This window comes from Chiloscyllium punctatum, chromosome 7 (assembly GCF_047496795.1).
Source record: "Chiloscyllium punctatum isolate Juve2018m chromosome 7, sChiPun1.3, whole genome shotgun sequence".
NCBI classification, from domain to species: Eukaryota; Metazoa; Chordata; class Chondrichthyes; order Orectolobiformes; family Hemiscylliidae; genus Chiloscyllium; species Chiloscyllium punctatum.
Genome location: NC_092745.1, coordinates 132,723,565 through 132,739,293, shown reverse-complemented (window position 1 = coordinate 132,739,293; position 15,729 = coordinate 132,723,565). Strand labels below are relative to the sequence as shown.

Below are 15,729 nucleotides of genomic sequence, written 5' to 3'. Positions count from 1 at the left end.
AATTTCATCAAACCCCATTACTAAATGTCCCTTCTCATCCTCTTATTGTCCAACGTTTACTTGAGCCACTCTGTTTTTTATATTTATAGAAACATTTGCTATCTGTCTTTATATTCCATGTTAGTTTCTTCTCATGTTCTATCTTACTTTCCTTTGTAGCTTTTTGTGGTTTTCTGTTGGCCTTTAAAGTTTTCCCAAACTTCTAGTTTCAGGCTGTTTTTGATACTGAGTTTCGAGTTGCCTACCACTTTAACACACCAGTCTGTTCCCTGGTCAACATCTCAGTCTCAGGCTTGCTGCAGTGCTCCAGTGAAGCTCAGTGCAAGCTGGAAGAACAGCACCTCCTTTTCTGCTGGGGCACTCTAAAGCCTCTGGACTCAATATCGAGTTCAACAATTTTAGAGCCTGAGGCAATTTCTCCCACGTCCTTACCCCGACCCCCACACACCAGGCCTTGTTATCATATGGACTGCTACCACAAACAACTCATCGTTAGCCACTAATAGTCCCCATTAAGCAGCTATTTATTGTCCTAGGTTGGTCCTTCCCCACTCCTTTACCCAGCTGTTTCTCTCTCTCTTTGGGCTCTATCTCCAACCATTGTTTACTCTTGCCCCCTAACCCCCACCCTATCTTCTGCATAAAAACCAACCTTTTTACAGCTATAATCAGTCCTGAGGAAGGATAATTGGACCCAAAACATTAACTCTGATTTCTCTCCACAGATGCTGCCAGACCTGCTGAGATTTTCCAGCAATTTCTGTTTTTGTTTCAGAATTCCAACATCTGCAGTTCTTTCATTTTTTTGTTAAATTTGGTTTAACGCTCATGAAGACTTGCTAATGTCTCCCTGGAAAGAGAATTATGGCTGGGACTTAATGAACTGTGACCTCACACCAGCTTGTTCACGCTGCTCCTGTAAGTTATTTCCTTGTAGCTTTTGTGTTGTTTAATTAACTGAAAGCTAGTTACACATTGCAATTCAACAACAGTCACAAATTCAGCTGATAACAGTCCACATTATCACATCGGATTCACTGTTTTAAGCAGAACTTCAGCTTTTCCAGAAATACTAAGTCAGTTCAGTTGATTACTGCTCAGTTATATAATGCTCTAGTCTGATCACATACATCCCTTCAGCTAAACAAAGGCACACACATTCAAACCAGTGACCTTTCTAATCATTAGGTTATCACCAGGCTTCAGATGTTTTTGTTCCCTTATTTAATTTAATTTTATTGAACCCAGCACATTTAAGTTAATTACTACATATGACACAGTCAGAAGTCACATGACACCAGGTTGTAGTCCAACAGGTTTATTTGCAATCACAAGCTTTCAGAGCACTGCTCCTTTGTCAGATGAAGTGCTATTGACTGAAGGAGCAGCGCTCTGAAAGCTTGTGATTTCAAATAAACCTGTTGGTGTTGTCATGTAACCTCTGAACTTGTCCATCCCAGTCCAACACTGGCACCTCTATATCATGGACACACATGATACAACAGTAACATACAAGTCTGGCCTGAGCTTATCAGAAGTCCCAAGGAAGCCCCGTTAGAATCTGATGTAACAGCAGTTCCTTGTTTTTTGAAACGTCCATTATGAAACATTAAAATTTCAGCAGTTTAATAAAATATCCCTGAGACCACGACTATTCACTAAATAGCGAGAAGGCTGTCACGGGCTAATGCTGACTAGTGCACTGTGGTTTGTACAATCACAGCGCACTGGCCTCGCAAGACTGTCCCACAAAAGCAGGCTTTGATTCAATTCTTCCATACTTGCCCGGTCTTTCTGCCAAAGTTAAATAGTGGTCCATTCAGTCATCGGACCCTCACAATGCATTAAATATATATAAATTAACTTTGTACAAGTAAGAGATGCCTTTGGTTTGTTTGTTGGATAGAATCAAACTCCAATGTATGTTTGAAACAAAAACAGAAATTGCTGGAAAATCTCGGCAGGTCTGGCAGCATCTGTGGAGAGATATCAGAGTTAACGCTTCTAGTCGAGTGACCCTTCCTCAGCCTCAACCTAAAACGTTAACTCTGATTTCTCTCCACAGATGTTGCCAGACCTGCTGAGCTTTTTCAGCAATTTCTGTTCTTGTTTCTGGTTTACAGCATCTGCAGTTCTTTCGATTCCAATGTTTGTTTGTTCCTTCACGTGCTGCTGTACAGAACCGAACTCCTTCAGTGATTATGTTTGTATATAAAAGATATTTTTAGGAATAAAGTATATTTTTGAAATATATTTTTTTAAAAATCGCCACTGTCACATGATTTAAGTTTTAAATACCAATAATCAGATAAGGATTTTCGCAGTCTGTCTCAGAAAAATGCAGTTGTCATAAATAGCTCGATACACCGGTTGGCTGATTACTGAACAGTGAAGGCGTGACTGAAATGGAGAGTTCAAAGATGTAATCAGATATCAGCTCACTGACAGCGACTGGTCAGATTGTGGCAGCTTCTTCGATTTACTCCCTCCTGACAGCTTGGCACTTTGCTGTGATTTAGCAGCTATGTCTCACTGGATAGTGCTCTCAGCTCGAATCAGAAGATAAACATTCAGGGCACATGCACATAATTGGAGCTGACATCTGAATGCAGTACTGAGGGGCGGCAGCACTGCCACAGGCAGCATCATTCAGGCCAGACATTAAACCAAATTTTCATTGCTCTGCAAAGTGGGATCGCGATTGGCACCAGGAGGTCCATATCGTCTCCTGGCCAAGAGTAATTCATCAGTAAATGAACTGTAATCATTTCCATTTTCTGGACTCAAAACATTAAGAGGCCCAGCAATCACTTCCCCAGTTTCCCACAGAGTTCTAGGGTACAACTGATCAGGTCCTGGGGATTTATCCAATCTCTTTGTTTCCCATTTTAACTGCCTTGTTTCAGATTGTAGGACATATCTGATTGTAAAACATTTGTTTTCAGTATCTTTTTCTCTTCCCATACCTAGAGAAACTTTTACAATCAGTTTGCAAGTTTTCCACAGACTTACTCTTGAAATCAATTATTCCCTCAGTCTTAAACAATCCTTTTGTTCTCCTTTGCTGCAATCTAAATTGCTTCCGGTCCTCAGGCTTCCTGCTCTTTTTAGCTAATTTGTATGTCTCTTCCTTGGATCTATTACAATGACTAATTTCCCGTGTGGGCCATCACTGGACCACCATTTGCCATTTATTTTTGTGCCAGTCAGGAATGAACAGTTATTACAGTTCCTCTATGCTGTGCTGAAATGTTTACCAATGCCAATCCACTGTCATCGTTTTAATAACCCTCCCAAAATATCACAGCCAGCACACACTTTATACCTTCATTGTTTCCTTTATTCAGATTCAGGATTGTGGTCACAGTACCTACAACTTCACTCGGTATCAAAACCAACAATTCTAAGAGCACATTATGGTTAATCTTCCCCAGCACTTTCTCTTGACAGGTATTTAGTTCAGAGGCCAAACCCCAAATATTTCGGCACAAAATCTAAGATGATATTCCAGTGACTGTACTGAGGGAATGCCACTGTCAAAAGGCCAGTACTGAGGGAGTGCTGCACTGTCAGAGGGTCAGAACTGAGGGAGTGCTGCACTGTCAGAGGGTCAGAACCGAGGGAGTGCCACACTGTTGGAAGCTCAGTGCTGAGGGAGTGCCACGCTGTTGGAGGGACAGTACTGAGGGAGTGCTGCACTGTCAGAGGATCAGAACTGAAGGAGAGCTGCACTGTTGGAGGGTCAGTGCTGAGGGAGTGTTGCACTGTCAGAAATGCCATCTTACAGATCTGACATCAAAACGTTGCCCTGTCTACTTGGGCAGCCAGTTACAAAGAATCCGGCAAACACAATTTCAAAGGAGTTTTGAAGTGATTTCTCACTGTAGTGGGGCCCATAGATATCCCTCAACCTGCCACTCAAAAACGGATGCTCTCTATCACATTGATGTTTGTGGGATCATACTGTGTAGTAATTGGCCACCATGTTTCCTATACTGAAGCGCAGCAGGAAAAGGATTTCTGACTGGCAGTGTGACATGGTGAGGATGTGAAACATTTACCAAAATGCAAATGCTTTCACCACCTGCAATGGCCTGAAGGAAATTTGGCAGGAATTGATAACGCTGCAGGTTGGTGCATGGATTGCAGATCCCTCACTCCAGCTCCTGGCCCTGCTCTGACACTGTGTGCTCTGCAAAATGTCAACCTGCTTGAACCATTTGCTTCGCTGGGAGCATAGTGACAGGAACAGTGCTGCCTGCCCAAACAGCTCCCCCTCAGCATGGCACACAGAATGCTGGACAGTCAGCTCCCTATAAATAGTCCGACTCAGTCAGCACAATGAATGAGCCCTAATTTCACATACTCTGCTCAACTGCAGGGACGCATGGTGAGGAATGTTTCCGGACATATTGCAGGCTTTCTTTTTTGTTAACTGTCGGTTCTGGTGTTAAGGTATGACGTTTTGCCACAGTGTCTGTATGGGTTTCCTCAGGGTGCTCTGGTTTCCACCCACAATCTCAGCTTAGATGGATTGGCCATGGGAAATTGCCCACAGTGTCTAGCGAGATGCAGGCTAGAGGGATTAGCTATGGGAAAAGCAGGGTTACAGTGATGGCATGCGTTTGGGTGGGATACACTTCAGAGGGTCAGTGTGGACTTGATGGGCTGAATGGCCTGCTTCCACACTGGAGGGATTCTATGATAAGAGAGCATTTATTTTCAAATGGCTGAACTGAATGAACTGTGTTTGATCAGAGGTGTTGCGTTTGCTAATCTCAACAGAAAGTTGACACTGACAAAGTATTGCACAGAACAGCACAGAAACAGACTACCCAGCCCTCTGCTCTGAGCTGGGGCTTTCTGCTGGACGTTAGCTTCTCCCACCCCTCCTCTTCCCCAATCCTGGAGGGATGTCATGGGAAGGTTTAGGACCAGAGGCATTCTCTCAGAATAAAGGATTGCACAGTTAAACAAAGCTGAGGAGGAATTTCTTCTCTCAGAGGGGAGAGAGTCTGTGGACAGAGGGCTGTTGAGCTGGTTCATTAAGTACATTCAAAGCTGAGAGAGAGAGAGAGATTTTAAATCAGGAAGAGGCTGCAGAAAGGAAGTTTGAGGGGGATCTGCCTCTGGAGGTAGTATGGGCTGAAGTCAGAAATAGGAAAGGTGCAGTCACCTTGTTGGGTGTTTATTATAGGCCCCCCAATAGCAGCAGAGATGTGGAGAAACAGATTTTGGAAAGGTGCAGAAGCCACAGGGTCGTAGTCATGGGCGACTTCAACTTCCCAAATATTGATTGGAAGCTCTTTAGATCAAGTAGATTGGATGGGGCGGTGTTTGTGCAGTGTGTCCAGGAAGCTTTTCTAACGCAGTATGTAGATTGTCCAACCAGAGGGGAGGCCATATTGGATTTGGTACTCGGTAATGAACCGGGACAAGTGGTGGGCTTGTTAGTGGGTGAACATTTTGGTGATGGTGACCACAATTCTGTGACTTTCACCTTGGTTATGGAGAGAGATCGGTGCGCACAACAAGGAAGTTTTTACAATTGGGGGAAGGGAAATTACGATGCTGTAAGACAGGATTTGAGGAGCATACGTTGGGAGCATAGGCTGTCAGGGAAGGATGTGGTGGAAATGTGGAACTTTTTCAAGGAGCAGATACGACGTGTCCTTGATATGTATGTACCGATCAGGCAGGAAAGAAATGGTCGTGTGAGGGAGCCTTGGTTGACGAGGGAGGTTGAATGTCTAGTAAAGAGGAAGAAGGAGGCTTACATAAGGTTGAGGAAACAAGGTTCAGATAGAGCAGTGGAGGGATACAGGATAGCCAGAAGGGACCTGAAGAAAGGGATTAGGAGAGCTAAGAGAGGGCATGAAAAATCCTTGGCGGATAGGATCAAGGATAACCCCAAGGCATTCTATGCATATGTGAGAAACCTGAGAATGACGAGAACGAGGGTAGGTCCGATCAAGGACAGTGGTGAGAGACTGTGTATTGACTCGGAAGAGATAGGAGAGGTCTTGAACAAGTACTTCTCTTCAGTATTTACGAACGAGAGGGACCGTATTGTTGAAGAGGAGAGTGTGAAACGGACTGATAAGCTAGAAGAGATACCTGTTAGGAAGGAAGATGTGTTGGACATTTTGAAAAACTTGAGGATAGACAAGTCCCCCGGGCCTGACGGGATATATCCTAGGATTATGTGGGAAGCAAGAGAGGAAATTGCAGTACCGTTGGCAATGATCTTCTCGTCTTCACTGGCAACGGGGGTGGTACCAGGGGACTGGAGAGTAGCGAATGTTGTGCCCCTGTTCAAAAAAGGGAATAGGGATAACCCCAGGAATTACAGGCCAGTTAGTCTTACTTCTGTGGTAGGCAAAGTAATGGAAAGGGTACTGAGGGATAGGATTTACGAGTATCTGGAAAGACACTGCTTGATTAGGGACAGCCAGCACGGATTTGTGAAGGGTAGGTCTTGCCTTACAAGTCTTATTGAATTCTTCGAGGAGGTGACCAAGCATGTGGATGAGGGTAGAGCAGTGGATGTAGTGTACATGGATTTTAGTAAGGCATTTGATAAGGTTCCTCATGGTAGGCTTATGCGGAAAGTCAGGAGGCATGGGATAGAGGGAAATTTGGCCAATTGGATAGAAAACTGGCTAACCGGTCGAAGTCAGAGAGTGGTGGTAGATGGTAAATATTCAGCATGGAGTCCAGTTACAAGTGGAGTTCCGCAGGGATCAGTTCTGGGTCCTCTGCTGTTTGTAATTTTTATTAATGACTTAGATGAGGGAGTCGAAGGCTGGGTCAGTAAATTTGCAGATGATACAAAGATTGGTGGAGTTGTGGACAGTGAGGAGGGCTGTTGTCGGCTGCAGAGGGACTTAGATATGATGCAGAGCTGGGCTGAGGAGTGGCAGATGGAGTTCAACCCTGCCAAGTGTGAGGTTGTCCATTTTGGAAGAACAAATAAGAATGCGGAATACAGGGTTAATGGTAGGGTTCTTGGTCAGGTGGAGGAACAGAGGGATCTTGGGGTCTATGTACATAGATCTTTGAAGGTTGCCACTCAGGTGGATAGAGTTTGTAAGAAGGCCTATGGAGTATTATCGTTCATTAGCAGCGGGATTGAATTCAAGATCGTGAAGTGATGTTGCAGCTGTACAGGACTTTGGTTAGGCCACATTTGGAGTACTGTGTGCAGTTCTGGTCGCCTCACTTTAGGAAAGATGTGGAAGCTTTGGAGAGGGTGCAGAGAAGATTTACCAGGATGTTGCCTGGAATGGAGAGTAGGTCGTACGAGGATAGGTTGAGAGTTCTCGGCCTTTTCTCGTTGGAACGGCGAAGGATGAGGGGTGACTTGATAGAGGTTTATAAGATGATCAGAGGAATCGATAGAGTAGACAGTCAGAAACTTTTTCCCCGGGTACAACAGAGTGTTACAAGGGGACATAAATTTAAGGTGAAGGGTGGAAGGTATAGGGGAGATGTCAGGGGTGGGTTCTTCACCCAGAGAGTGGTGGGGGCATGGAATGCGCTGCCCGTGGGAGTGGTAGAGGTAGAGTCAGATTCATTGGCGACCTTTAAGCTGCATTTGGATAGGTACATGGATGGGTGCTTAATCTAGGATAGAAGTTCGGTACAACATCGTGGGCCGAAGGGCCTGTTCTGTGCTGTATTGTTCTATGTTCTATGTTCTATGTTCTAGACTCAGGGTTATGGGGAAAAGGCGGGAAAATGGACTTGAGGCCTACCAGATCAGCCATGATCTCATTGAAGGGCAGAGCAGGATTGATGGGCTGAATGGTCTTTCTCCCTCTGGTCAGCTCCGTGTTGTTCTTATCCGGCCTCAGCTAGTCCACCCAGGCTCCCCTGTAATTGCCTCCTCACGGGGCAGCAAACTGATAAGTCCATCAGAAATAGGAACAGGAGTAGGCCATTCGGCCCCTCGAACTTGCTCTGTCATTCAATGGGATATGGCTGATCCAACATTCTTCACATTTACTTTCCTGCCCTTTCCCCACAACTGATTAAGAATCTCTCTCTCTCAGCCTTCAATATCCACAAGGACTCTACCCCCACAGCTCCCTGTGGCAAGGAGTCCCAGAGACTCAAAACCCTCAGAAGAAATTTCTCCTCATCTCTGTCCTAGACTGCGCCCCTTAATTCTGAGACTATTCTCTTGGGCCCTAGACTCTCCTGTCAGGGGAAACATCCTCTCAGCATTGACCCTGTCAAGCCCCTTTAAGAATCCAATATGTTCCAATGAGATCACCTCACATTCTTCTAAACTCCAGGGAGTAGAATCCCAACCTGTTCAGCCTTTGCTCATAACACAACCCCTCCATCCTGGGGATCATTCTAGTGAACCTTCTCTGAACTGCCTCCAACAAAATAATATCCTTCCTTAAAATAAAGGGATCAAAACTTCTCACAGTACTCCACATGTGGTGTCTCCAGGCCCTTGTACAGTTGTAGTAAGACATCCCCTTATACATCCTCAGGCATCCTCTTATACTCCAATCCCCTTGAAATAAGGGCCAACATTCCATGACCCTTCCTGATTACCTGCTGTCCCTGTGTGCTAGCTCTCTGTGTTTCGTGCACAAGTCCCTTGTGTTGCAGCTTTGATGAACACTCAACACAGCTCTCAGCAACCCCATCCCTACGCATCTCAATCCCAACATCTCATTCCAGCTAAGGCTCTATCACATGATCATGATGGTGACAAAACAAATATCATTGAGAGCGTCTCAAGACCTCACAATTACACGGCATCTTTAATACACAGGGTGTAGGTTTGCTCGCTGAGCTGTAGGTTTGATATCCAGATGTTTCATTACCTGGCTAGGTAACATCATCAGTGGTGACCTCCAAGTGAAGCGAAGCTGTTGTCTCCTGCTTTCTATTTATATGTTTGTCCTGGATGGGGTTCCTGGGATTTGTGCTGATGTCATTTCCTGTTTGTTTTCTGAGGGGTTGATAGATGGTATCTAGATGTATGTGTTTGTTTATGGCGTTGTGGTTAGAGTGCCAGGCCTCTAGGAATTCTCTGGCATGTCTTTGCTTAGCCTGTCCCAGGATAGATGTGTTGTTCCAGTTGAAATGGTAGCTTTTTTCATCCGTGTGTAGGGCTACGAGGGAGAGAGGGTCGTGTCTTTTTGTGGCTAGCTGGTGTTCGTGTATCCTGGTGGCTAACTTTCTTCCTGGTTGTCCTACGTAGTGTTTGTGGCAGTCCTTGCATGGAATTTTGTAGGTGACGTTGGTTTTGTATGGTAAGGTATCAAATGAACCACCACACTCTGCAGCACGGACAAATTTTGGAAAACAGAGGAGAACCACCTATACAACGTATTCAAGAAGAACGGATACTCAAAAAATACAGTGTGCAGATTCCTCAAGAACAAACCACAACAAGCAGACCAAACACAGCCAGAAACCCTAACCACCTTACCATACATCAAAGAAGTTTCAGAAATGACAGCCAGACTTCTAAGACCCATCGGAATCCTAGTAGCACACAAACCCACCAACACTCTCAAACAAAAACTAACAAACTTAAAAGACCCAGTACAACCCATGGACAAAACCAACGTCATCTACAAAATTCCATGCAAGGACTGCCATAAACACTACGTAGGACAACCAGGAAGAAAGTTAGCCACCAGGATACACGAACACCAGTTAGCCACAAAAAGACACGACCCCCTCTCCCTCATCGCCCTACACACGGATGAAAGAAAAACCACCATTTTGACTGGGACAACACATCTATCCTGGGACAGGCTAAACAAAGACATGCCAGAGAATTCCTAGAGGCCTGGCACTCCAACCACAACACCATAAACAAACACATAAATCTAGATACCATCTATCAACCCCTCAGGAAACAAACAGGAAATGACATCACCACAAACCCCAGGAACCCCATCCAGGAAAGAGATATAAATAGAAAGCAGGAGACAACAGCTTCGCTTCACTTGGAGGTCGCCACTGATGATGTTTCCTAGCCAGGTAATGAAACGTCTGGATATCAAACCTACAGCTCAGCGAGCAAACCTACACCCTAAACCTCAACCTGAGCTACAAACCTTACAAAAATGTTTAATACAGTAAAAACATAGTCCACTGGTACTTCACAGGAGTAATTATTAACAAAATAGGACACAAGGGCAAGGGGAGATATTCAAATCAGTGACAAATTATTCCATAAAAATCAAAAGAACTGCAGATGCTGTAAATCAGAGACACAAACAGTAATTGCTGGAAAAGCTCAACAGGTCTGGCAGCATTTGTGGAGAGAAATCAGTGTTAAGGGTCAAGTGACCCTTCCTCAGAACCATTCAGAGCTGGGTTTTTTGTATGCACACATGGGATGTGGGTGGCGCTGCTGGGCCAGTACTACTGCCCTGTCCCTAGCTGCCTCTTGAGAAGGCGGGGTTGAGCTGCCTTCCTGAACCGCTGCAGTCCATGTGCTGGAGAGAGACCCTCAATGCCCTGAGGGAGGGAATTCCAGGATTTTGACCCAGTGACAGTGGCTGATGTGACAATGACACTGCCAGTTCTGACAGAAATCGTCACCTTCCTGTTTGGAGATGCAGGATGGGCATAGAGAGAGATGACCACCACCACTCCCCTCCCCCAGTCAAACAGCTTGGTACAGCCGCACAGTGAAGGATGGTCATGGCAAAACGCCAGGTATTTCTGTGGCATGACAGGACTACACGCAGGGACAGAGGAGGAGGAGGAGGGAAGGGGATCATACTGACATCACAAAAATATAATTCAGGAATAAAAAAACAAATATTCTCCTGCTGCTTCACCAACATCCTAAAGTAACCATGGAAGTTGCCATGGTGATGGGGAAATTTTGCACTCTGCACAGATACAGTTAGCTCTTTCAAAACTATAAATAATTAAATCATTCACACTCAAACCCTGCCTGGCAGTGAAAGTGTTGCAGATGAACAGAAGAAATGTAAACAAGACAAAAAAATAAATCGAAGGGAATTGTGTGACAGTTCAGATTCAGAGTTCAGCACAGCTCTCTTCCCAGAAAGCCCAGTACCAATATCATATCTCCCTCTACCTAAACCATCAAAAAAAACATACAAATTCAAAACAGGAGTAGGCAATTCAACCCTTTGAGCCTGCTCCATCATTCAATATGCTCACGGCTTATCATCCAAGTCAGTCCCCTGTTCCTGATTTTCCTCCTGGTCCTTTGAGCCATACAGTCATAGAGATGTACAGCATGGAAACAGACCCTTCAATCCAACCTGTCCATGCCGACCAGATATCTCAACCCAATCTAGTCCCACCTGCCAGCACCCAGCCCATATCCCTCCAAACCCTTCCTATTCATATACCCATCCAAATGCCTTTTAAAAGGACTATATCCAAACCCTTCTGAGGGATGGCACAGTGGCTTAGTGGTTAGCACTGCTGCCTAACAATACCACGAACCCTGGTTCGATGTCTGCATGGGTTTCCTGCGGGTGCTCCAGTTTCCTCCCAAAGTTCAAAATGTGCAGGTTAGGGTGGATTGGCTATGCTAAATTGCCCTTGATGTCCAGGGATGTGCAGGCTGGGTGGGGCATCATGGAGAATGCTGGGTTACTGGGGTGGAGTGGGTCAGGTTGGGCCAAATGGCCTCCTCCCACACTTTAAAGATTCTATGAAAACATTCAACATTCTGGCTTCAACTGTAACAAACACTACATTGGACAAACAGGCAGAAAACTAACCATCAGGATACATGAACACCAACTAGCCACAAAATGATATGACCCTCTCACACTAGTATCCTTACATACGGATGAGGAAGGATACCACTTCGACTGGGACAACATTCCATCCTAGGACAAGCCAAACAAAAACAAGCACAAGAATTCCTAAAAGCACGGTATTCCAACCGGAACTCTATCAACAAAAACATTGAGTTAGGCTCCATCTACCACCCCCTGAGAAAAGGAACAGGAAGTGACTTCACTACAGGAAATAACATCACCACAGGAAATTACATCACTAACCCAAAGAAACCCAAACATTTCAATAGAAAGCAGGAATGTTCAGCATTGCTTCACCAGAGGCTCACTGAAGATGTTATCTAGTAGGGTAACGAAATGTCTGGAAATGAACCTTGTAGCTCTGTGAGCAAACCTACTCACAAAACCTCAACCTGACTACAAATCTTCTCAAAACTCGCTAGGGCTTCAACTGCTTTCTGTGGCAGAGAATTCCATAAGTTCTCAGCTCAGTGGGGGAAGAAATTTCTCCTCACCTCAGTCTTAAATAGTTTTGCACTGTAACCCCTGGTTACCAGTAATTCAGCTACAAACTAAATACTCCTAACCTTCTGAGGGACAGAAACATGACTCAGAGAGGTATGGTCACAGGTGGGAACTATCAACTCTGTTTCTCATTCTCGCTCTCCACACATACTACCAGATCTGCTGAGAACACGCCCAGCATTTTTTTGCTTTTGCAGATTTTAGATTTTGTTTCAGACATCCTGCGTGTGCAGTATTTTGCTCTTGGTATCGCAGAGTAGTGTGAAACACAGACACAGCTCTCATCTCCAAATTACAAAGAAGATATAGAGATAGGTGCAAGCAAGTAAACACTCCTGGAAGTTATGCAGAATTCAGAAATTAAACCTTTTGTTCAATTCGTTGATGGGATATGGGTATCACTGACCGACCAGCAATTATTACCTGTCCCTAGTTGCCCCTTGAGAAAGTGGGAGTGAGCTGCCTTCTTGAACCGCTGTAGTCCCTGTACTGTAGGTAGACTCAAAATTCCCTTAGGAAGGGAAATCCAGGACTTTGACCCAACGACAGTGAAGGAACAGCGATATATTTCCAAGTCAGAATGGTGACTGGCTTGGAGGGGAACTTGCAGGGGGTGGTGTTTCCATGTATCTGCTGCCTTTGTCCTTCTAGATAGAAGTAGTTTTAGGGTTGGAAGGTGCTGTTTAGGGATCTTTGATGAATTTCTGCAGTTTATCTTGTAGATAGTACACACTGCTGCTTCTGAGCATTGTTGGTGGAGGGAGTGGCTGCTTCTGGATGTGGTGTCAATCAAGTGGGGGCTGTTTTGTCCTGGATGGTGTTAAGCTTCTTGAGTGTTGTTGGAGCTGCACCCATCAGGCAAGTGGGGAGTATTCCATCACACTCCTGACTTGTGCCTTGTGGACAGGCTTTGGGGAGTCAGGAGGGGAGTTACTTGCTGCAGTATCCCTAGCTTCTGACCTGCTCTTGTAGCCACTGTGTTTATGTGGTGAGTCCGATTTCTAGGCAATAATAAAACCTTATAGTGGGGGATTCCCATGAGGAAATGTTGACAAGATTGGGACTCTGTCCTCGAGGGGTGATTGTGGTCCTTATAAGTTTATCGGGGTGTGATAGGATCAACAGAGAGATGTTGCTTACAACTGCAGGCAGGCTCAGAATACGGGGAAATACCTATCAAGTCTCAGAACGGCTACAACGTGAAAGGAGACTTTTTGGCCCATCATGCCTGCATCGGTCCTATTCCCTAGTTGGAGTTTGATTTATTGTTGGCACATGTACTGAGATACAGTGAAAAGTGTTGTTTTGCATGCTCTACATGCACAGCATACCATACAAAGTGCATCAGGGTAACATAACAGAGAGTTACAGCTGCAGAGAAGGGGCAGAGAGAGAGATAAAAATTAACATTTTGAGAGGTCTGTTCAAAAGTCTGATAACAACAGGGAAGAAGCTTATCTTGAATCTATTCAATGTGTTTTCAAAATTTTATTTCCACTGCTGGTTTTTCCCCATCTGCTTGTTCAGGATTTCGATCCAAATAATCATCCAAAGTCCCTTCGAATAACAGCAAAAGGGAATTCAGGAGAGATACATTAAGCCAGAGAGTGATTTTTCTTTACAGATTACTTACTGTGTGGAAACAGGCCCCTCAGCCCAACAAGTCCACACCAACCCACCACCCATTCCCCTACACCTAACACTACGGGCAATTTAGCGTGGCCAATTCACCTAACCTGCACATTTTTGGACTGTGGGAGGAAACCAGAGCAAGCACCCGGAGAAAACCCACATAGACATGGGGAGAATGTGCAAACTCCACACAGTCAATCGCCTGAGGCGGGAATTGAACTCAGGTCTCTAGCGCTGTGAGGCAGCAGTGCTAACCACCGTGCCACCATGCTGTGGTGACAGTGAAATAAGTGGTTTAGGTGAATCATACAACATGTTGAAGGAAAAAGCAGATATGCATTTCAGGATGAAAGCAACAGAAGGAAACGTTAGGTGAATAATAGCAAAATCCTGCAGATGCTGGAAATCTGAAACAAACACAGAGATTGCTGGAGAAACTCAGCAGGGTCTAGAACTCCAATGTTCTGAAGAAGGGTCAATGGACTTAAAACATTAACCTTGTTTCTCTCTCCACAGAGACTGCTGAGTTTCTCCAGCACTGTCCGTGTTTCCAGCAACAGCAGGGTTTTGTTTTGTCATGATTTGTGAGTGGTGCTGAAATGCAACCTCTGGACTCTTGCTATTTGTGTCAGTTTCTGAATGTTAAAAACCAATTCACTCTGCATCACTGTAAATGCTTTTAATTATTCATTTAGCCCATTACTATGGCAGCAAAACCTGCATTCAGGCTTAAATCAAATTCTTGTTAATTAACGACTGCTTATCAAACAGGCTGGATAATTTCTATGTGGGGTTATTTTCAGAAAATCTGTCGTAACATTTTCTACATTACTGTTGTAACTACATTCCATAAGAAATCATGGATTGGCTGGTACAATCTCTCAGGCATACTGAGCTCCTGAGAAGTTACCATACAAATGCAACTTTTTCTTATTAACATTCAGATCTGGGGTCCTTCCTAACATCACTCATAGAGTCATAGAGATGTACAGCATGGAAAAAGACCCTTCGGTCCTACCCATCCATGCCGACCAGATATCCCAACCCAATCTAGTCCCACCTGCCAGTACCCGGCCCATATCCTTCCAAACCCTTCCTATTCACATACCCATCCAAATGCCTTTTAAATGTTGCAATTGTACCAGCCTCCACCATTGTGTTCCTTGGCTTTTTGGAAATGGAGTATTTTACAGTCCTTAAGATAATTCCTCCTTATCCACCAGTTTGCTGTGATCAGTGTGTCTGTGTAATACCTTACATGTCCCTGGTTTCTATCAGATTTTGCTGTGCTTGGTCCACTGCAGTGCAACAATGACAGTACATTTCAATGGGCAGTTCCCAGAGGGCGGGGAACTCCAGGAAAATTTAGGGTCATGGATGGTGCTGGGGAAATATAGGCCCTTTTTTTAACTAAGAGGCACAGTTGTTGGTCACAAGGGAACAGGTGAATATATGTTGAATCAACAGACCCTGATGGAAAACAGAACAGGCCAAAATGACCTTAGAAACTGCAAAAGATCCAAGAGAGATTTTTAATCAGTAAGAGAATTGAGGATTTTGGGGAAAAGGCAGGAAAATAGAGTTGAAGATGATTAGATCAGCCATGATTGAATGGCACAGCAGACTCAATGGGCTGAATGCCGTACTGCTGCTCCTATATCAACAGTGTTATGGGGCTCTTGCACATTTTGCCTGTTTCGCTTTCCAAATGTTGGCACGGTGGCTCAGTGGTTAGCACTGCTGCCTCACAGCACCAGGGACTCAGGTTCGATTCCACCCTCGGGCGACTGAATGGAGTTTG

General features: G+C 44.7%; 1 protein-coding gene across 4 annotated transcripts in view; it reads right to left on the bottom strand.

The window, feature by feature from the left end:
• LOC140480153 (choline transporter-like protein 5) overlaps positions 1-15,729 on the bottom strand; it is a 284,053-nt gene that overhangs the window by 221,184 nt on the left and 47,140 nt on the right. The window lies entirely within an intron of this gene.